A 24,603-nucleotide genomic window follows, 5' to 3' on the forward strand; every position below is an offset into this window, starting at 1 on the left:
AGGACTCATAAGGGTTATTCACAAATATTCTGATTCACAAAGCCAACATAAACATGGACTTGCTCTGGCCAATTAAACGTGATCAAGTGACTTGTGTCACTTCTGGTAGAAGTTCTGGGAGCTGGTACACAATTCCCCAGTCTCTTGACCTCAGGCAATCTGGAGGCATGAGTCATAATGGAGCTCTAGTATGTGGGTCCTTGAGAAGCAGAGCACCTTGTCAACTTACCAGACACATGTGACTTGAGTGAAAAATAAATATTTGTTGATTTGAGCCCCTGAGATTTGAGGGATGGTTTGTTACTACACCCTAACCTGTCCTGAGTAATACTCTAGTTACTCTAGAGTTACTCTAGTTACTCAAGTAACTAGAACTAAGAAGCTTTTTTAGAAAGTTCTTGAGATTCTACTCATGATTCTCAGAAAATATATCCGTATTTATAAATTACAAAATGTTCGTCAAAATAGAAAGAACTCTGTGAGTTTAGGCAAGAATACTCCGAGATTAGCATACCCTAGTGTTCACTGATAATTCAGGATCAGGAGCAGCCCTTGGGACCCATAGTCTCCTTCTCCAACCCCACTGCTACCCAATCTACTAGCATCACTAAGCCAATGCTACAGGCTCCAGGGAGAATGCAGGTGAAAGGGGCCACTCTCAGGGAACGATCCGGTCTGAGCTGCAGATGGAGGAGACGGCAGAGGGGAACAGTTTGTACCTGGAGAGTGTGCAAGGGAATAGGTGAGAAGTTAGCAAGATACTGATACAGAGGCTCACTAGACATAGAATCTAGAATCTCAGAGTCAGAAAGGTAAGCAGGACTCATGTAACCAATATTTGGCAGTTTGGCGATGATCAGAAGGCAGAATTTACTGACTGGAGGTTTTAGGAGCTAATAGAATGGACCAACTCCAATATTAGATGGGAAATGTTTTAGTTTTTGTTTCTATCTTTATTTACTTTTCACAGACTGGGAGATATGGTGAGTAGGATTTGGTATACTCTGGGATGATTCCAGTTACATCTGCCAACACCTATAGAAAATTCATCAATTCACAACATTTTGATTTTTTAAAATAGTCTGGCAGTGATGATACCACATGAAAGAGCTTGTCTCCTGAATCAAATAAGTATCGATTTTATATATATATAAAATCAACTTTCTTAGACCTGCTCCAGTTTCTAGGCCCATGGTCCCTGGTTGTGATGGCACAGATGTTTGGTGAGGTGCCAGTTGCCACCTGCTATGGGATGATTCCAGCGGGAAGTGGCAGACCCAAGCAGGACAGTCTCACTCAGAGCTGTCATTTATGGCTTATAATATATGGTACACTAATGACTTCATGACACTATTATTCCTTTGCTTAGCTTCTCAAAGGACACCGGGCTCCACCGAACAACTAGCTTATTTTGTCACACTGTAGGTCATCCCGACCTTTAGAAACAGAATTGAAGAGAGGAGGGAGCACCATGCAATTGTCACACCATTAGTCCCAGCCCTAGAAACTCAATGCTACTGAAGTTCAGAGATGCAGAAGAGACTGCTGGGAAGGCTGGCTGCCTTCTTAGTTCTGACAAGGATAATTCCAGAGCCTATGGTAGTAAGGTTTCAAATTGGCAGCATTTAGATGTATGCATTTTTTTGACAGTTTTCTTTAGGTTACACTAAAGGCTCTCAGGAGTTAACACTATAGGGCCACAGTCTAGAAGATAAAATGAGACTCATTTGTTCATTTTAGTGAGATGTGCATCAGTGAAGAAAAAAGGAGGTAGAGAAAATTTTGCATTTAAAGATCCTGAATGAGCATCACATATCTGTTATTGTTACCATTAGATTATTTTCCATTTATTTAGCATTTTCAAAGCCAAACACTATACCACAGGCCTTTCTTTGTTGACTTTACATCTTTTTTTTTTTTTTTAAAGATTTTCTTTATTTATTTGACAGAGAGAGAGAGATAGTGAGAGCAGGAACACAAGCAGGGGGAATGGGAGAGGGAGAAGCAGGCTTCCAGTGGAGCAGGGAGCCCGATGCGGGGCTCGATCCCAGGACCCCGGGATCATGACCTGAGCCGAAGGCAGACGCTTAACGACTGAGCCACCCAGGTGCCCACATCTTCTCTTTTTTATAAATGAGTGGGGTCTGCCATCTTAACTATATTGAGTATTTCCACTCCCTTTTCATTTAAATTATGTTTAAGCCAGGCATAAGGTACTACTTGCATTTAAACAAATTAGATTAATGGAGTTTTGATAACTCAGCCAGTTTTATTCAGAATAGGCCTAAATCAGACATGTGTGCTGCCAACTCCGAAAGGAGTTTTATTTGGAAGTTATGGCTTTGGACAGATAAGATTTTTTTCCAACTCATACATAATACTTGCTTTTGACATACGATCACTTGTTACATGCATTTTTGTAATATAAAACCTGGGCTATGGTTAAGTTTTGCCCAGGTAAAAAATTACAGAACTCTGCACACAATATGGAATCTTTTCTCTTTTATTAGCAGTTCAAGGTACATACCAGGAGGAATTTGGGCATGCAACCGAAGCAGTAATCCCAGCTCTGCCACAAAAATAAGGAAGAAAGGATACCCAGCAGTTCTAGGACATAACTGTGCAGAAGGGCACCCATGTTCCACGTGCTTCCGTGTGGAAACACAACCACGTTGCTTACCTTCCTCCTTGGGCTGCATTCAAATAAATATTTTCTAAGGAACATTTGAAAATTAAACCCTACATGAATTTGAGGAAGGTGGACAACTCCTGCAGCTGGTTCTGATTCTAGGCTTTATGGGCCATCAAGGTCTATTGAGAAAGAAAATGAAGAAGATCACTCATTTTAAGAGTGAAGGGCCCTGATCCTAGCCTCGAGGAAGAGGGCCTGGTGCCCAGGAGGCCAGTGAGGGGAACTGAACAGCCTCTGCTTACATGCTTGCTAGAATGCCCTGGATTGTAACGGGAGAAAAGCCTTCACCGCCAACCACCCAGGCTCAAGCCCCTCCAGCCAAACCACCGGTATCACTTTCCTATGTGCTTCACACAGCACAAATTGATGCCCTCGCAGTGCTGGACGGCAGAAGTCCCAAGTAAGTCTTACAGCGCTAAAATCCAGGCAGGGTTCGTTTCTTCTGGAGGCACTAAAGGAAAATGTGGTCCTTGCCTTTCCCAGCCTCTAGGAGCTGTCATCCTTGTCTCATGACCCCACCTCCCATCGCCTCTTCCCTCCCTGCTCCCATTACTGCATTACCTTCCACCTTTGACCTTCTACCCTCCCTGTTATAAGGAGCCTTGTGATTATATTTAGGACCCATTTGGCTAATCCAGCATAACCTCCCCATCACAAGATCTTTAACCCCTTCACATCATACAAAGCCTCCTCTGCAACACACATGGGTTCCAGGGATTAGGATGCCCTTATCTTTGGGAGGCCATTTTTCAGCCCACCACACCTCCCATGTGGGCGCTCCATCCTCTGGTGCTGGAGGACACTGCACCCTCTCTTACCCACTCCCTCTCCCAGCGACGGCCCTGCTGAAGTGATGTCTGCGGTTGTTTCTTCAAATAATCCCCCACCGCTACCCCCACGTACACAAAATGCTCTGAGGTACTCACAAACTCAAAATGCAGGAAACTAGGACATATAACAGAGGGGTAGAAGAGAAGCTATTCCCCTGTATTTGGCCAAGAACCAGGGAACACAAAACACAACAAGCTGAAGATCCTTGAGCAGGGACAACAGTGATGACCTCACTGATGTTGGGGGGGGGGAGGAGTCAATTTCAATCCCCTTGAATCTCAGGAACGATGTCCCATGATGAGGGTGAGTGTGAATGGTAGTGACATTATTTTAAGAGAAATATCCTAGTGTGCATTCTAATGTCCATTAGTTTGTGATTGATTTAAATACTTGCAAATTATTTAACTGGAATACTGCGTGTTCTCCAGAGGGAGGAAAATAGTTATTTTTCCTATAGCTGGTTATAGAAAAACTAAGCCATTTAATGCCCACCCAGACCAGTTTGTGGCATTGTAGCTTATTAGGTTTGGTTGGCCCAGCAGCAGGGTAAAGCTATTCACAGATTTCCTCGGTATCTGATCCGTTTCTGGCCGGGATAGCAGTACCTTGTTCCTTACTGTGGAGGGGTATAAATCTGAAGCACGAGTGAGCTACCATTCCAATAAGACCAGATCCTTTAAAAGCTCAACACTCGAGAAAGATGTGGAAAAGGTTATGTTTGAAGACAACACACAGCACAGGCATCTTACAGTAAATTTTATTAGGTTTTTAAAGAGAATTATAGATGATAGTGGATCTGTGGCATAATGGATAGTCCCAGAGGAACTACAAAGCTGTGATGCACATGAAGGGTTCCAGTAATGTTGTAAACAGCGAAGTGTAGGCCCAGCCGTTTATGAATAGCCAGTGTACTCAAAGAAGAAATTCAGCTTCATCTTAAAGTTGATATAATCTAGTGGTATTTAATTCTCAGTAATGATTTTTATTGATTTCCATATTTTAGTAATGCAAGGAAGTAAAATGCCTTAGAACCTCAGAGACGCTATTATGGAAAGAAAAGTATTTTTATTCTTATAACTAGGCTATTGTGCTAGCTTTTCATTCATTCCCTCGTTCATCTATTCATTCAACAAATCTTTCCTTTGTACCTCATCTCATGATTGATATTGTGGGGACATAAATAATGATAATCATTTAATCATCTTTAGGTTTACAATTTACATGGCACTTTTCCAGATGCTATTCCATTTAATAGCTCTAAAATAGGTATTTTTTTCCCATTGCCTTATGGATGGAGAAACAAAAAGCTTAAACAGTCAACTATCTTCTCAAAGGTCACACAGTCTTAGGGAACTGGCAGAGTTATAAGTTAATCCCAGTTCTTCTGCCTCCAGACCCACCAAACTACGTCATGATTTGCTCCCTGCCTTCTGAAATCTTACTGTCTTCAAGGGGTCTTACACATAAATAATCATAATACAAGTAAGAGGTTGTCTATACCATAAAATCAAGAATCTGCAAGTATTTTCTCAGGCTCCTGGCAAACTCATAAATCACACTGAGTGGAGAGTTACCCCTTTCCTATGCCTCTCCTCAAACCAAAAGTTAACTACCTTTTCAACTTTCATCTAAAGTTTTATCTCTCGATTAACAGCCATTTTCCACAATGGAGCACAGCTTCTAATGAGTTCACAAAACTTACTGCCTATATTACAACAAGAAAGAACAGTGAAGCCTTGCTGAGGTCTAGATACTCGGCCGAGCATGACTCATTTCCCGTGAGAAAATTCACTACTGCACTCCCACTTTGCGGCATTCAAGATTTGGATTGCACCTCAGCAATGTTCAAAATGCCTTTGAATTGGGCTTTTATGGGCTTTTGTGAGTAATCAAAACTTAAAATGTTAAGTCCATGAGTGGTCAGGTTCTACGGTGGACAGAAAAGTGTTGAGGAAGTTGAAAGAAAAGAGAAATCCCAGCTGATGGAAGAAAACCAAGCCGGCTTCGTGCAGAAGACAGCCATAGGGCTGAGCCCTGGTGTCTAAGCCAGCCTTTTCTAAGTCGGTGGGACTGCAGAAAAGATTCCAAGAGGAGGAAATGCCATGAGCTGAGGTGCGAACACAGGGACGAGCTGGGTCTGTTCAGGATTCACCAAATAGCCATAGGAGAATAAAGTAGAAGAAAGAAGGAGCTGGATTATATACTATACTCGCTGGTAATAAAGTTACTGAAAGTTTAAGACCAGGGTGATGACATTTTCTTTAAAAATGTACTCAGGGAAGCACATTTGGCAAAAATGCAGAATGGATTTAAATACCTACCTGAGAGTTTTCCCAACCTCCCTCTTTCTCCCTAACAAATATAGAGACCAAAAATAGCAGATATTCACTTACCTGGTTATACTTGCACTAGGGCAGAGGAAAGTGGCCCAGTCCTGGCTAATAAGATGTACAGAGAAGTCTTCCAAGAGTTATCTGGGAAAGCTTTTCTCCCTTGATAAGACACACAGGGAGAAATTCTCCCCACTCCCTTCCTGCCAACTGAATGCCCTTGTGTGAGGACCTGACGTCTGGACCTGCTGCAGCCATGGGGAGCACGTCAAGGAAGTCACAGAATACCAATCCAGAGCCCTGACATTGCTGAACTATTAAAGCAACCCTGGAGCCTCCTACTTAGGATCTTCTTGTTATGGGAGGGAAAAAAATGTCCCTGTCATTGAAGCTACTTTTCGTCTGTTTTTCTATTTGTTTTAGCCAAAAGCAGCCTATACCAGAGGTAGAATGATGCTAGTGAAATGTAATGATTGCCTGGATGGTGGCAATGGATCTGGAAGTAATAGGATGTATGCAAGATAAGTATGTGAGGTAAGATTAAAATCTCATGGACTGACTGGCAACACTGTATATAAATTCTCTCATAATAAAACTAGGAATCCTCAACCCACAAGTGAGTTTTGTTTTTTAAACTTGACAAGTAAAATAAGTGTAAATGTGAGGCTAAGGAGACCTGGATACAGCTAAGTCCAACCCAGATGTTAACCCAGGTGGCAACCTGGAATATGATCATTACAAAGAAACTTGTAATCTGATTGGCTGTATCATGCCTATCCGAATTAAAAAAAAAAAAAAAATCCCAGATTAGAGTACCAGACAAAGTCTACATCAGAAAGCCAGAGAAGTATGAGTCAGGGTTTACCCAGCACTATGAGAAGAAGGTCCTGGACCTGGAGGCTGTGGGCAGATCTAGGGCCAGACTTGGAAGATGTTGACCTCCCCAGCAATTGACATCCTTCAGGCATTGTTTGGGGATGGAGGAAACAGTTGGCCTTCTACTATGATATGCTAAGTCAGTTCTCCCAAATTCCAACAAATTAAATGTAGAGAATAAGAGAAAGAAAGTGAATGAAACTTGGCCCAAAGTCTTTGGACTGGTTACTACAGAATAGTGATTTAAATAACAAATAGCAAATACTGGAAGGGAAAAAAAGTGGATTGAAAAGTTAATGGTTTGGGCCATGTCACGTTTTAGGGGCAAGTAAGGATACAATGTATAGATCTCTGGAAGGTGACTGGAAATGCAGGTCTGAGCTTATGAGAAAATGCTGATTAAAGACAGACCAACTTTACTCGAGGCTATGAAATCTTCAAATTGCCAAGAGAACAGACAGAAAGCTAGGGTAGGTGATGGTGTCCATATTTGTTGACTATCTATCTTGTGTTGGGTGCAACATTAAGAATTACACATTATCAAATTTAACCTCCCAACACCACTATAAAGAAAAAATTATAAATTCCACTTATAGGAGAACATATGTGGGTTCAGAGAACTTATACATCGTTCCCCACATACAAGGTGTAGCAAAACCAGGATTCCAATTCCAAAAAAAGCCGAAGCCTTTATACCTTGCTCTTTTAAATGCACATGTTAAAACACTTAGTTGTTAAACTGCTAAATTGCTTATTCTTATTTCAATTTATATCATTAAAAAAGCATTCTTACAAGACTCAAAGCGTAAATATAAACTTTGTATGAATAGCATAGAAAAGGTATTATTCTCCCAATTTTACATTTGGGGAAACACACAGACAGTCATATACAAAACCACTCAGTGAATCATGATCCCAATACTAACATTTGATAAATGTTATTGACTCCTTACATATGTGGGGAATGGAGGCTACTAAGAGCCCTGGTACTCTCAACAAATTTGCAATATAGTTGGAGAGATTATATAAATATAAATATATATATATTCATATATACATATATATGAAAACTCAGAGTACAAAACCAGATAGCACAGGATTAACTTTTAAAGTCACATATTTACATTTTTAAACTAATTATCTTGCCAATAAATTTTGTCCATAAATAAGTCATCAAAGACCAAGATGTTTAATAATAAACTTCTCTAAGCAAGCATACTCAAATTTGCATTATTTCTCATGTAATATATTCATAACAATAGTCTAATATATGGATAAAATCACAAAGTTTTCACGAAGTATTTGCTTTTACCCATGCTATATTCACTTACCTAACCATCCTTATCTACTCTTTTTCTGTATTACCACAAGGTCACTGATTCAGCACGTCAGGGGATATGCACCTGAAGTACACTAGATATCATGCTAGGCTCCGGACTTAGGAAGATGAGTAGGGCATTGTTCTTATTCCACTGGGCTCACAATACCACTTGTACTTTTAAGAACACAAGCTAGACAGTTACCAAATTACTCACTGGAAACATACGTCATTAGTTTACAGTAAAATATATGTTTACACTAAATAAATTTCAACATGCCAAAAGAAAAAGCAAGGAATTTATTTAATCCAAAGAAATTTCAGACTTCTGATTGGAGACAATATTAATGAGATGCTAAATGAAATCCTCCCCATTGCAGAAAATTAGAATCTTTTGGTATATTTTCTACCAAACTGAGATAAAAAATATATACAAGAAAAAAAAACTTGCCATCTTTATACAATATTTTGAATTAATCCTTAATAAAAATGATCGTACATCTTCAGATTGAAATATATCCACTTACCAACTTCTAAGGATCAAATACAAGCATTCAAATGTGTACAAATGTGGAACTAGAAAATCTTAAAAAGAGAGATTAGAAGAGTTGAACATATTATTTAGCTATGAGAAAGAGGAAATCTGCCATTTGCAATAACATGAATGGACCTCAAGGGCATTATGCTAAGTCAAATAAGTCAGACAGACAAACACAAATATTATATGATATCATTTATATGTAGTATCTAAAAAAAATCAAACTCATAGAAACAGAGACTAGAATGGTGGTTATGAGGGCCTGCAGGTTGAGGGAAATGGGGAGAAGTTGGTCAGAGGATACAAACTTTCAGTTATAAGATGTATAAGTTATGAAGACCTAATGTACAGCATGATTATAGTTAACAATACTGTATTATATACTTGAAATTTGCTAGGAGATTAGATCTTAAATGTTCTTGCCACAAAAAAGAAATGGTAATTATGTGACGTGATGGAGATGTTAGCTAATGTTTCAATACAGTGGTAATCATTATATTATTGTTGACATTATTGATGCCTCTAAATTTTTCGTTTGATAAGTATATCAAATTAACATATTGTACACCTTAAACTTAGACTATATGTTAATTATATCTCAATAAAGATGAGTTAAAAATAAAAAGAAAATAACAAACAAAAAATTTAGAGGCATCAATAATGTCAACAATAAGAGCAGGATTCTGTGAATATAATCATCACACAAATATTGAAAGATGTAGCTAAGCACCTTCAAATTACTGATAAATACTCTAGAGATATTTCACATCAAATGTGGTCCCCATCTTTATAATCAAAGAAAAGCTCTCCTTAAACTCTAGTAAAAGTGTCCATGTAGTAACAGGAAAACAGTGTTCTACCATTAACTCATGCTACACTTGAAAATTGGTTTTAGCATGATTTTTAAGTTTCTTTTGAAGAGGGAAAACCCATGAGACCTCTAATATAGGTGTCTGAAACATTCACACAGTAAAATAACATGATAAATATCCCTTCCTCCTCCCCTGTGTTCTCTCCTCTCCTTTTTCATTAGACTGAATGCCTTGAACATCTTTGATATTGGCTGAATTTGTTCAAAACAGGAATAAAGAAATCTGATAAAATTATTTACACTAAATTGTTAGGACAACAGCAGAAAAAAAAATATGTTCAACATATGGAAATGAATTACTTAAGGTGGAGTGTAAGGAAACAGTGGGAAACATCTTTGTCCAGACACATTCAGGGTACCCCCTAAATAATAGGCACATATGGAATCACTTTTTATGCCAATAAACAAGAACTACCCTCCTCCAAAAATATAAAAGGTTGAAAAATGAATAGCTGTTTCTATCCCACCACATTCAGAGAGAGCCAGACAGAAAAATTGAATCAACATGATTATGACTGCCATAGTTCTTAGATTTCCTAGAACAGTCCCAATAATAAATATTCTTCCCATTGTTGTAAAAAAAAAAAAAAAAAGTAATAATGCCAAGGAAATGTCAGTATGTTGGCCAGTTTCCCAGACTACTTCTCATACCTTGAAAGGACAAAAAAAATTATCTGTATCTTAGGTATTCCACTTGGGGCTAAAGAAAATTTCTCACCATATGGGAGCCACACAGTAGAAATTACAGTTCAGAAAATCAGTGAAAAATTCAGCCAATCTCATCATGGTCTTCCATTTTATTCATGGTGGTCATACAGCCCAATCACAGACCAGTAATCCCAGAATTCCACCTGAAGAGCACTATAAAAAATGTGAATCTCAGATCCTGACTAGGTATGTCTTGAATTGTTATGGTGAATTATGGTGAATGCATGCTCAATTAGTAAAGCTCAACACTGAATGAAGAATCATAAACCACGGACCCAAACAAAAAAGCCTCGCACAGCCAGAATACATCCAATATAAGAAATTTGAAAGAATCTGTACCTGAAACAAAAGAGAGAGAAGGGGTGGGGGGAGAATTCAGGCAACAAAGGAAAGACAGGTTTTTCTCAAGAGAAAATTAAGATCAGCCCATCAGCAGGAAAACAACTGTGCACTGAAGGTAATCCAAAGAGATGAGAAAGGTAGAAAGCAATGCACTAAGTGGTGGAATAGATGAGCTTTGTATGCTAACAAACCCTATACCAAGTCCTTTTCCTTCTAGTACTCATTCAACTATTTATTGACTCCTTGCAGAATGCTCAGTATCATATCAAGTTGTATTTCTTATCTCTTATTTATTCTGCACTTTTAAAGGTGAAGGGTGGAGAAGAGGGATGGGAATAGTATCAGAAATAAAATTTCATTAGATTCCCACCTTATAAAAGTCAAGTGAAAAGACAAGTGTAAGTTATTTCTCTGTGATGCAGAGTAACCACTTGGAAAGTAAAATGTTCAATCAGTTGTTTTATCTGTGTAGTACGAGATTCAGGTAAAAAGTGTGAATTTCCTCCATGACATGTGCGTGCAAGAAACAATGTGTGTGTGTGTGTGAGAGAGAGAGAGAGAGAGAATGTGTGCATGTGCCCGAGGGTGTGCAAGCACACACAAATTAATCTGGCTCTGCCCAGACCTGCTGAGGTGGAGGGAAAATTCAAACTGAATCCTATTTTAGGAATACTTCCTAGGGTTATATGAGTGTAGTCCAGAAAATTTGAGGAAAGACCAGCAGTCTTCAATGCATTATATTGACCAGGCTCATATCATTTATTCCAAAACAATTTCCAAAGCTTGGCCACAGAGACCCTTCTCCATGGCCCCTCAAGACTGCAGAACCTAAGCATCCACTCACCACTGCCTGAGAGGTCCTGTCCCCTCACAGAACGCTGCATGGCAGGATGGCCTGGGTTTGCACTCTCATACATCACCCACACATGACCCTTCTCTCCATTCTATGGAAGACCCTACTAGGACCAGGAAAATCTGCTGTTCTCTTAAACTCAGCTCAAAACATTACCTTCTAACCCTCTCTGCTCTAGGGCATTAGTGGATCTAAAAAACAAAGGAAGAAAACTGAGTAAGAGAAAGCCAGTAAGGATATCTACTAAGATCTTTAGAAATATTATGTATGCTAGATTCTTCTTCCAGGAGTGGAAAAAGGAATACCATTTTTTGTCTTAGAAAACTGCAATAGGATAAATAAAAACTGGGGGGGGAGGGAAGCTCAAGAGACCATTTATGTATTAGCTTGAAACATACAAAATTGCCATTGTTTTAGTTCAACATATCTAAATATCAGCAAGTTCATGTGATTCAGCCTAATATTTTCTTCTTAATAACTTATTATATTTGTTTGACTAGTTTTCATTAAATGAATTTTTTTAAGTAGGCTCCACACCCAGAGTGGAGGCCAACAAGGAGCTTGAATTCATGACCCTGAGATCAAGACCTGAGCTAAGATCAAGAGTGTGATGCTTAGGGGCACCTGGGTGGCTCAGTCATTAAGCATCTGCCTTCGGCTCAGGTCATGATCCCAGGGTCCTGGGATCAAGCCCCACATTGGGCTCCCTGCTCACTGCAAAGCCTGCTTCTCCCTCTCCCACTCCCCTTGCTTGTGTTCCTGCTCTCGCTCTCTCTCTCTCTGTCAAATAAATAAATAAAATCTTAAAAAAAAAAAAGTCCGATCCTCAATGAACCGAGCCACCCAAATGCCCCTAAATAATTTTTTTAATTGATCAGTTACTTGAAGGTCAAACTCTACCTAAACATAAAAACATGTAAGTAACTTACCAACCTTTCCCCAGAAACCATGATTATCTGGGACAATCCTTATATAGACATTTCAGTATAACACTGCCTAGTGTGTTGATCCTATCAGTAATAGGTGACGTAGGCTGTCAGCTTACATTGTTACATTGGTCCAGCAGATGAAGAGAATCAAGAAGGAAGGAAGGAACGAACAAACGAACGAACGCACGCACGAACCCAAGTATCTGAATAAACTTCAGGTCAGTTTTAATCTTTCTCCCAAATCATCTGAACCTCAGAAAGTGATTTTTAAAATATTTTCTAAATGGAAAGGGTTTGGTACATTTCCATTCTCTGTGATAGCATCAGAGTAATTAATGCCATGACAACAAGAAAAAGGCTGAAAGGAATAAATAAAAAGAGAAGTTAATTTTTCTATTTGTTGCTGATACAAGATGCTTCAGTTTCTCTTGAAAATTAAATTATTTTCAATAATCTTTTAAATCTTCTATTTACTTCACAAGAAACCTCAATTCAGTTCCAATCATCTCAAACCACTGATAATTTCCCACCCAGCTAACAGTTTTAAGGCTCTCTGGAGCAGAGAGCAGGAGTGTCTTTTCTGTCCAGCTAAGGAGTGAGGAATCAGAGGAAGGAGCCCCTGATCACTCAGGCTGGGCAGCCCTTTGCCGGTGGTCCGCTAATGGGCAGATCAGTACTTACTCAGATTCAAACTGAATTCATTCCAGAACCCTCTCACCAGAATGATACAAACTAGACTCTGATGGATATTTTAGCATTCTTTTACCAAAGGCTCATGGGGTGTCCCAAAGCAGCAAAGGATCCAAAACTTCGAGGTCATGAAAGTCTACACTTAAGTATTGACTTTTTGCAGTACCTGAAGGGGCAAGGTCTCTCTATTTAGGCCTCTGGAGGAGGTTCAAGGGGACACTCTCCCTTTCTCTTACCTTCTCTCAAGCATCTTCAGGTCCCTTCGGCTGTCTTTTCTTCAGCCCCTCTCAAAAAAGGACACACCACTCTTCCCCTCAGGCAACCTGAGTCCTGGTCCTGGTTTCATCTTCTGCTTTGCAAACTCTGCCATCTCAGACTTCATTAGGAATTCAGAGAGGTCTATCTCTGCTTAAGCTTCCTCCAAGTCCGAGGTCTATGGAAAAGGTGGGTATTTCAAGGTCAGTGAGGACATTTTTCACCAGTATAATGTTGCAACTCACTTTCCCGCTAAATACTTGAAAGTTTACACCCCTAATCACAGAGAGGGTTCACTTTCTTCCAAAGGCTTGAGCAAGGCACTGTCTAATCTTCATGAGTAATGTGTACATCAACTATTAACATGACTTTGGCCCCTATTCTTTGTGAAATTATACCTCTAACCTTACGATATTAAAAGCTCATGGCTTTCCTGGCCTGGTTTTTATTACAAAGAGTCCCCACATTAATTTAAAATGCTTCTGCATGAGTTGTTCAAGATGAATCTTGCCAGGCTCAAAGAATGTCACTCTGACACTCTAGTTGCTCTCATGACAACAGATGTGACATTTCCTTGATGCAGATCCAGCTGACCTCTGGAAATCAAGCCCAAGTAAATTCTATTTAGGAAAAAGCCCTTTTCAAAAAACCAGGAGCTGCTTTATATGACCCAGGCATGTCTTCCATATTTATACCTCCTGCTACTATAACTAAGATACCATACTTATTCATAGTCACTCTAAGTATCCAAAGAAAAGCACATTTATTGATCCAGAAGATCATTAATCTACATCAAGGTCAACAAGTTTTTTTTCTATGACAGTTCAGCTAGTAAATACAGTCTCTTTCACAACTACTCAACTCCACCATTACAAGTTGAAAGCAGACATAGACAACACATAAATGAGTAGGCATAGCTGTGTTCCAATAAAATTTTATTTACAAAAATAGGTAGAGAGCCAGATTTAGCCTACATGCAATAATTTGCCAAGGTCTATTCTACACTATTATTCCAAATTATGGATTTTATTTTTTATAAGACTTATTTATTTATTTGAAGGAGAGAGAACACAGGTGGGGAGAGGGGCAGAGGGAGAGAGAGAAAATCCTCAAGCAGACTCCCTGTTGAGCACAGAGCCAACATGGGGCTTGATCCCAGGACCCCGAGATCATGACCTGAGCCGAAATCAAGAGCCGGCCACTCAACCAACTGAGCCACCCAGGTGCCCCTCCAAATTAGAGATTTTGAAAGAGACTTTAGATTTACATTGATTCAGATTATTATCAAAAATATATGAAGGTATCACAGACAGTCTCTCCTTTGCTGTCCCACCCACTGCTCCCTTGAGGTGTATTCCACAAACTTCTATCTTCTTTAAAAAAAAAAAAACTATGTGAAGGTATCTATGAGGATAGATCTATTTACATGCAAGATACTAATTTAAAAATAGCAACAGAATTTCAAAATTCGAGACATCAAGAAAACTGAGGATATGTAGTTAATGTACCTTATTTTACAGATGATAAAAGTGTGCAACAGATTTTAGTAAAGAACTAGGTCCACTGATTCCCAATCCAAAATTATGACAGTGCAAGAGATGTATCACAAAACTGAAAAAGCAAAACACAATGTGCACATGAGTAACTCTGGGGATATAAACACTATCAGTTATATCATAAAGGGTCTCACGCCTACTAGTATCTAAAGAGTTAGATGCAATTCCAGCTACTGTTTCAGTTCCTTGGGAACTGTAAGTCCCCACCCTAACACACACACACACACACACACACACATCATATACAACATTACTGTGGGTTTCCAAAATTCAGCCCAGGCCAACATAGGCATAAAAATTCAACTGCAATATACCTTGACACTGACAACCAGAAAGAGTTATTTCCACAGTGAAAAATAATAATTATTAATAAAGTATACCAAGAAGCCATTAATAATAATACTTAGAATTAGGTCAATGGAAACTTAAAATACAACATAAAAATATTAACAGTGGCAGATCTTTTAATAATGTATATTTTACCTTTTGTAATTTTTTTCTGTATTTTCTAATATTTTTCCAATTTGCATGCACTAGTTTTATAATCTGGGAAAAAAACCCTCAAACTGACACAGGACATATTATGTAATACAAAATAACTCCTTGAAAGAATGACTTATCATATTCAACTCTGTATCACTAGTTCCCAGCAAAATACACATATTAGATATTCAAGAGACACATATGTGGCAGGTAACTTGAGAACATTCTCAGTTAAACAGGTAACATTAGGGAAGGTATTTAAACACTAAAAAATTTTAACAAAGTCATTCTCATCTTCATTTGTAATATCCATTATTAGCATGCAGAACCATTTGGCTTTATTACAATCTAAAGTTATGTTTCACAGCTGTGTTTTTGTAGCCGTGAAAATTTAGTGCTCTGATTACATCTTAGCTGTTTACATTCTAGCTGTGAAATAGGATTTTGTTTTTAGCTAGCTAGCAAAAGAACTTTTGTTACATCAGTTTCAAAAATTGTCAAATCAGAAATAACAGCTTTCAATATATCAAAATATACCTTGCTTTTTCTCATGTGATAATATCTGCCATATAATAATTAGTGAAGCTGAACAGTTAAATTACTTTATCATTTTTTCCATGGAAATTTCTGTTATGTTCTAAATAAAGAAAATATCCAATCTAAGGAAAATGGCACAGGGTCATTGCTGTATCTTCATTCATAAAGTACACAGAAAATTCTCTGTTCTGATGCAAAGTTCATGTATATGAACACAAATATTTTGCTAAGGAACAAAATAACTCCTGTGTAGTTTAACATGGGTACCAAAATCAATGTGCAAACCAAGATTTAACTTGCTTAAGAGAGCTATTCAGAGAGTCTAGGACAGTGATACTCAAAGAGAAGTCCCTGGACCATCACCTGGGAGCTGTTTAGAAATGCTAAATCTTGGGCCAACACCAGAGTTCTTGAATCAGAGTTTGCATTTTAACAACCTTAGAGGATTCGTGCTCACACTGAATTTGAGAAGCACCAGTCCACTGCTATTTTCAGCAAGAATTTTGGACATAATATGCAAATTGTACCTTCATAGTCAGTAATGAGACTAGTTGGTCACAAATATACCAGAATATTTGTATTCAGATTTGTGCCATTCTTGGTGTAGTCACATTTGGAAGCTATATACTTATTTCCCTGACACTCCATCCGTGACACTATATTTGGAAAGTCCCTTTTGGACTTGTTAAGACTCACAAAATCAGTGGCATTACCTTATAGTTTCACCTCCTTTTAATACCAAAAGCAGCTTTTCACACTGATTTCATTCACAAAACTAAGCCAAATAACACTGGGCTCTTTCCAAAATCAAATCCATTTTCAAACATAAATATTTATTCTCTTTGGAGTAATAAAAAAAAGTGGGCTACAAGCTCTGAAAACCTGAGGATGGAATCAAGAAACTGTTTAGATGACGGTGGCAAATTACAATAATGTACAGCAAGTGACTCCTTTAAAAAGGGCAACGCTCACTTACATGTGCCATTAAGTTTGGGCATTTTTGTTGTTTCAACTGGGGACCCCACTAAAGATTTAACTACTTAAAAGAATGATCTGGTCAAGATCTTGTTGAAGCCCCTTTAGCAAGAAGATACCATAAGGTCTTCCAATCTGTCCTCGGAAGAAGGAATTCTTAAAAAGGAAGGGAAATGTTTCCAGATTGTGGAAGTAAATAGACATTTGTGTCTCTGTGGTCTGGACCCTTCCATTAACAAACACGCTCTATCGTCAGAAATAGGAGAGAAATTGATCCTCTGTTTGGGGCAAGGGAAAGGGAAGACTGCTGATCCCTGTGGGTGAATCCCCAGGGGTTGAGTGTGGACACTGGATACCATCTAGCATGGTATTTTACTAGCAGGTCCTTGGATGGTGTGCAAACCCAAAGGATGGGCACTAAAATGCATGTCCTGTGGAAATGCTCTCATTCAGAGGAGCATCCTGGCCTGGAGATCCGTGCAGCACCATGTGGGAAAACAAAGCAATGCCACAATGGCCCCAGACAATGAGTTCTCCTGGGGCCAGAGTAGCCATGGGACTTTTCTTTGGGGGCCTCTGTAAACCCACAGAACTCTTAAATATTTCTGAATAGGGGAAGGGGTACTCTAAGGGTATAATATTAATGTTTATGTTTATCATGAAGATAAGATTCAAGCCAGTTCTGACTCAACTCAGAAATAGAAAACAAAAAAGACAGTGCCTGCAGCCCAAGTCTTGTAGAGTAGATCATACCTTGTCATTATTTTCTGGCCATACCTACTAACCGTGTTAAATAAAGACTCTCACTGGCAACAGTTGTCAAGATGGTCAATTTTGTGACTAGCCACTTCAGAAGTCAGTAATGTGGGAGAATAAAGTGAAGTTGCATGATTGTGATCTGTGGTATGGGATACAATAGGCCAGATGAGGGAGATGTAGCTCAGAGAATAGGGATTATACGATATCCATTCAGTCTTTTAACTGTGTTCAAGGAGCTTCTTCTCCTTTTTTTTTTTTTGGAGTGTCTTCTATAGTATGGATACTGCGCTAGGCAGAAAGCATGCAAATCAAATAACTGGATTTTCAAGAGTTCATATTATTGAAGAGAAAGTGATATATGATCATGTAATCTGGGGTAATACAGGGTATCAATGGAGGAAGCAAAACAAAGTGGTTAAGTTTATAGGTTGGGGGTCAGACAGGTCTGAAAATGAACTACCCACGTAACTACCCAAGTTGAACAAGTTACCTAAAGAGAAACTTTTGCCCCTCCCTTAACTTCCTAGAAGAATTTAAATTGGGGGTCTTTCTCAGAATGAGAGTTTCTACCAGAGATAAATTTTATCTGAGTGACCCATCTGTATGGCAAGGCAAACATCTAATTACCAATCATCTGCTTCTCTTCTTATTGCCCTGTGAACTGCTCTCCTCCCCTTTGAATGTATGTGGGCTCCCTGTATGTATGAAATTAAATTTGATTTTCTCCTGGTAATCTGTCTCAGGTCAATCTAATTCTTAGACCAGCCAAAAAAACCTCTGAAGGGTAAAGAAAAATTTTCCCTTCCCAACAGTCACAAGAGAATTAAAGTACATGGTCCATCCAAGGATTAAAAAGGGTTTAAATACAATCATAATAAGAGGTCTGGGAAAGGAAGCAGAAATGATGATGAAAATGTAAAATAAGGCTATGATGTGGCTGGCCACATAACCTCTTAGCAATGAGGAACCAGCAAATGTTTTAATACAAGGAGCAGAATCAGATATATATTTTAGAAAGATAAGTGTGGTACTTTGAAATTTTTTTTTTTTTTAAGATTTTATTTATTTATCTGAGAGAGAGAGAGACTGAGAGAGAGAGAGCATGAGAGGGGGGAGGGTCGGGAGGGTCAGAGGGAGAAGCAGACTCCCTGCCGAGCAGGGAGCCCGATGCGGGACTCGATCCAGGGACTCCAGGATCATGACCTGAGCCGAAGGCAGACGCTTAACCAACTGAGCCACCCAGGTGTCCCAAGTGTGGTACTTTGAAGAGACTAGAGGAGGAAAAGTCAGTAGTGTAGGGCATCTAGGATAGAAAATATCTGATGAAAATCAAATAAATAGGGGTGCCTGAGTACCTCAGTTGGTTGAGTGGCTGACTCTTGGTTTCAGCTCAGGTCTTGATCTCATGGGTTGTGAGATCCAGCTCCACACTCAGTGGGGAGTCTCCTTGAGATTCTCTCCCTCTGCTCTTCCCTCTACTTGCATTCTCTCTCTCTCTCTCTCAAAACAAATACATAAAATCTTAAAAAATCAAATCAAATAAATATACCAGGAAACCCTTGGGAATTGTTGGTATGGGAGATGGAGAGATGGGCAACAATGTATATGACTGTTTTTCTCCTTCTTTTACACACACACACCCACAAACATGTGTATTTATGTGTTGGTCATATAACCTCTGTGCCTCATTCTCCCCATTCATAAAAAGGAGGTAATAATAGAATGTCATAAGGATCAAATGGGTTGATACATAAAAAGTGCCTGGCACATAGTAAGGATTATATAAACACAGTTATCACATTCTTTCCTATCATATCAACACTTTCCCTTTTTTCCCTGGTTTAATCACTGCCCCCTTCCCACTGTCAACCACTTTTATGTCACCAAAGATCCAGCTGCAAATTTCCAGGCCTAAAATGTTCGAGGAGTTCCACTACTTCGATTCAATTCAATACATTTTAAGCTACTCCCTCTTATCTTAGAAGAATTTCCAGACATGGTAGGGGAGAGTCCACGTATAAAAGGAAATCATCCTCTTTTTTCTGTACTAAGGAAGCTCACATTCCATCAGAGGGAATATGCGAAGTACATAAGGTAGTAAAACGTGGGACACAATAAAGCAAAGACAATGAGACAAGTTACAACCAAATGCACAATGGAAAAGCACTTTGCTGGGTATCAGAAGACCCATGTTCAGGGGTGCCAGGATGGCTCAGTCGGTTAAGCGTCTGCCTTCGGCTCAGGTCATGATCCCAGGGTCCTGGGATAGAGCCCTGCATCAGGCTCCCTGCTCAGCAGTGAGTCCGCTTCTCCCTCTGTGCCCCCCCCACCCCCACTGCTTATGCTTGTGCTCTCTCTCTCTCTCTGAAATAAATAAAATATTTTTTAAAAATTAAAAAAAAAAAAAGAAGACCCATGTTCTAAGTTAATGATTCAACATTTAGTGGCCAAATTTCATGGGCAAATTGCTGAACTCTGGGTAGAGTGTGCTGGTTAATCACTGGGGTCTGGAACCAGACTGGTGGATTCTCATGGGACTCCACTATTTACTCACTCTGTAGCTTGGGACAGGTTACTTTATCCCTCTGTACCTCTGCCCTTCAGTCTATAAAGGGGAGATGAGAATAATAATATGTGCTTCCTACAGCTGCTATCACATGAATTAAAACATGGAAAGTTCTTAGAACACTGCCTGGCATAAAGAAAGCACTCCATAAAAAAGTGAGCTATTTTCAATATTTCTGAACCTCCATATCCTTTACCATAAAATAAGGATAACTGTTATCAGTCCATCCTAGAAGATTATTTTGAGATAATTTACATGAAATGAGATCATTTATGTGAAAGTGTTTTGTCAATTGCTGACTATATAATATACAAAAGCATAATGTTATTTATAACATGAACAAGTAACACTATCAGATAATAAATTATTTCTTCTCAGAGTGTCCTTTGGCCATCTTGTACATGGGAATGCCATTTGAAGCCCTTCCTAAATGCATCAGAACTAGAATGAAGCCTTTAGATCCATCTTGCTAGAATCCTCGTCAGTGAGAATTTGGGACGATGTGGAAAATAACAAAAAGTGTTGTCACATGTTTGTTTGCTTTTGTCACATGTTTTTAAATAATCGTTTGAGTGGGTTGTTTTTAACCAATGAACCTGTAGGCACTAACGACCATATTTTTGAAATGCTAATAGAGTAAATATAAGAAATTCAATCTTTTTTAAATGTTATCCACTTGGGATGTCCGTTGACATTTTGCAAAGCAAACCATAAATGTACTTAAAATGATGAGTAAAACATCAAAATTAAAAATCAGCCTATCTTTTCTCTGAGTACCTTTTTCAAATGGCACAGAGAACTTTACACAAGCTCCAGGCACCTCTATATTTAATTCCTAGGGGCAACGGTATTCTTCACTGCATTAAACATCCTGGTCAGGTACTGCTGAGTCAACCCCATTCTGGGACTTTCCTTGATTGTGAATGCAGCATACAAGCCTTGAGATGTCATTATTCCAACATTATGATAAGGCACTCACTTATGCCGCAAAGGGGAGCAGATTTTGCCACCCCAAAATATGTCTCTGTCATAAGGATTATTTTGAGCTAAAGGCAATCAAACCCAGCAGACTCAGGAAAAGCTCTTTACCTCCTCCTCAACTGCCTAAGTTTACATTGGAAAGGCGCTATTATCAGAGATATCTTTTTACCCAAGAAAGTTATCTGCAGGGCCCTGGGTGGCTCAGTCAGTTAAGCTTCTGCTTTAGGCTTAGGTCATGATCCCATGATCCTGGGATTGAGTTCCGCATGGGGCACCCTGCTCAGTGTGGAGTCTGCTTCTCCCTCTCCCTTTGCCCCTCCCTCCTGCTCGTTCTCTCTCCTGCTCTTTCTCAAATAAATAAATAGTCTTTTTTTTTTTAAGTTATCTGCATAACAGGGTAACCTTTGTTTTCCAAACATCTTCTCTGCCTTCCAGTAAATGGCCTTCCTTCGTTCCTCAGATCTCTATCCCTTTCCTTAGCTCAGGATGTTATATAAGCCTCAATTACCTGGCTGCCTTTGGGTCTGATATTTTTATGGGGCTCCCCTAAGTATGAATTTTGCTTGGTTTTTTCCTGTTAATCTGTCTTATATCAATTTAATTATTAGACCTGTCAAAGAACCTAGAAGGGAAGCAGGGCTCATAAAGTGCTTCTTGCTGGGGGATCTTAAAACAAAGAATAGCAACACGTTTGCTCCTTTGCCCTTTTGTAAGTGAGAAAATTGTGGTACACATAAGGTAGAGTTGTTCTCAAGGTCTCAAAAGCCTTAACAAAGCTCAAATGTGGCCTCTCTAGTCCTTGATGTGTAATCTCTAAAACCTTTATTTATATGTATCCAAAGTAAATTCCGAGGGGCTATTAGTCAGTAAACTGGTCCCTTAGTTTACTAGTTAAATGAAATTTTTGTTTCTAGAGTCATTTGCCAAAGGGTGATGCTAATCATTAGAAGTAAGACTAAGGATGACATGCAAAGTCTCAGTTTAGCAACTGGATACAATTTAAATTGAAATACCAGCCTATTTTAGCAATGGAACAAGGATGAGAAACAGCACTCCTTTAATCACAACATTGTCATCATTCTTTACAGCTGGGACTGTTCTCTTCTCTACTCTAAACCACACCCAGAACGTAGTCAACCTAAAATGTTTGCTTCTCTCCTTCCCATCTTGCACGTTAATATGGGCCAGCTGCCTTTGACAAACACAGCTTTCGAATAACCACGAGAGGGCTACAGGTTTGTAAAATAACCAAATAAATAAGGCTCCAAGTAGTAGATAACTCACAAACATTTGATATTTGACTTTGGAACTCTGAGGCATATATATTAAGAAATGCTTATATCCCCACAGGCTTACTCTGTTTCTGAATCAGCACCTACTCTGTATAGCCCAGGTGTCAGCTTTTCAGGGTCCCCCTGAGAAACAAAGAGGAGACCAAACAAGAAGAAACCAAACCCTTGAGGACTGACAGTATAGACCAGGATCTGGAATTACACACAATCTTTATACGTGTCTGAAACCCCTAGACTGGTGATATAAATCATCATCCTGTATCAGATGCGTGGAAACTCAGCCGGCCATTAAAGCTCAATTTGGACCTCAAAGGGCAAAGGTCCATCTTTCAATAAGGATTTCAGGGAATATTTAGAAACAAGCCATAGTTCCAAACTTGGAAATACACCGATGCTCAGAGTTAGAATGGAGGTCATCAGCCATACAGGCAAATTCACACACGCTGACCATCAGCGTTTCTAGTTAATACATCCTATTGCACTCACTACAACTAAATTAGTTGTAGGGCAATTCCAAATGACTGTGAACATGTGTGTTTTTCTATACATTTGACTGAGTATGTTGTACCTAGCTCAACAGCACACAGTACTTAAAATCAGATTACAGATTTCACCTCTGGGAGAAGTAAGTGAACACTTTTATCAATATAATACAATGACCAATCACAGAAGATCCACAATATACATGCAACACCCTGGAAAACAATGAGTCCACTCTCTGGAATCAAGAAACTGTACACCAAGGGTGCCTGGCTGCCTCGGTGAGTGAAGCATGCAACTCTCGATCTCAGGGTCATGGGTTCAAGCCCTACTTTGGGCATAGAGCTTACTTAGAAAAGAAAAAGAAACTGTACACCAGAAACAACTCAAATGGCCTTCAACTGGTAAAAAGGAAAAACTATCTGTGGTATGTCCATGCCATGAAATACTGCTCAGCAATAGAAAGGAACAAATTATATGGGAACAAACTACATCTAACAACATAGATGAAGATCAAATTCATTAGACTAAATGAAAGAAATTAGACGTAAAGAAAAAGCTATATACTGTATGATTCCATTTACATGACATTCTGACAAAGGCAAAACTATAGGGATAGAGGGCTTTTCAGGGTTGAAGGTTACAGGGGAGTTGACTATTAGTTACAAAGGATAGCACAAAGGCATTGGGGAGGGAGTGATGGAAATGTTTTGTTTCCTGCTGGTGGTGGTTACATGACTCCTTGCACTTGCAAAACTCATAGAATACTATACCCCCAAAAGTGAATTTTCCTGTATGGATATTAAAAATTAGATAACAAGTGTAAAAGCTTCAGTATTTCTTATGTCAGAGAGAACTCAAACTCTTGCTGATCACTTCAAGAACTTAGCTTCAATGTCACCTCTTCAATAAAGCCTTCCCATACTTCTCTATGTTCTCTTAACGTTCTAATTCTCTCTTCTTCCCCCCCCATCCCACCTTTCTTCTTTAAGGAAAGAAACATTATTCATATAGCTCAAGCCCATATGTTAAAGGATCCCTCTCTCCCCAAGGATAACCTCCATCTGAGACGTTTGTATAGTTCTACTACATAATTATGTACCAACAACTTTTATATTTGGAAAGGTTTACAAAATCTCTTCACATCAATAGTTATTAATACTAATATTACTATTATTTTGCAATTTGCTTTTTTCATCCAACACTGCTTTGAAGATGATCTATTCATTTTTAACTGCTGCAGAGTATTTCACTGTAGGAATATGCCCATATACTCATTCACTGTATTCTTGACAGATATTTAAGCCATTTCCACGCTCCAGGTTACATATTTATCTGTTCTGTCTCCTCTTTCTGCCAGACAATGAGCAACTCCAGGGCAAAAACCATCCTAAATCCCTGTTCTTCTCCCTAATTTCCATCACACCAGAGAATCAAGGCACATACAATGTGTGTAATAAGCACTCCATAAAAATGTGTTGAATGAATAAATGATGACAAAATATTTCAAATCTTGTGCTCTCTACTCACTTCTCCATAATGTAAGATTTGAGGGGCAACTGACTCAATTCTCACTATAAAGTCCTTTAAATATTCCTATGTCCAAACAGACATCTATGAAACAAATCGCTTCACAATTTTCCTACTTTCTCACTAGAGGATCTCAGAGCACTATACAAACCGCGATTTTCTCCACTGACATTTGTCCCCTCAATGTGCCTCAAGGTCAGTTCGGAGCAGT

The 24,603-nt window shown here is 39.0% G+C and overlaps 1 protein-coding gene across 4 annotated transcripts in view; it reads right to left on the reverse strand.

The window, feature by feature from the left end:
• Nucleotides 1–24,603, reverse strand: part of TMEM161B (transmembrane protein 161B) — a 143,110-nt gene that overhangs the window by 15,421 nt on the left and 103,086 nt on the right. For 2 of the 4 annotated variants that reach the window (XR_010413126.1, XR_010413125.1), the window contains one exon: nucleotides 13,215–13,411. The gene's annotated coding sequence lies outside the window, so the exon portion shown is untranslated. Of the gene's footprint in view, nucleotides 1–13,214; nucleotides 13,412–14,741; nucleotides 14,845–24,603 lie in introns of those variants that run through there. The other 2 variants (XR_010413124.1, XM_064596349.1) reach the window with 2 other exon arrangements.

This window comes from Mirounga angustirostris, unplaced genomic scaffold, assembly GCF_029215605.1.
Source record: "Mirounga angustirostris isolate CCGP_5_RB_7025 unplaced genomic scaffold, mMirAng1.0.hap1 SCAF_7, whole genome shotgun sequence".
Classification (NCBI taxonomy): domain Eukaryota; kingdom Metazoa; phylum Chordata; class Mammalia; order Carnivora; family Phocidae; genus Mirounga; species Mirounga angustirostris.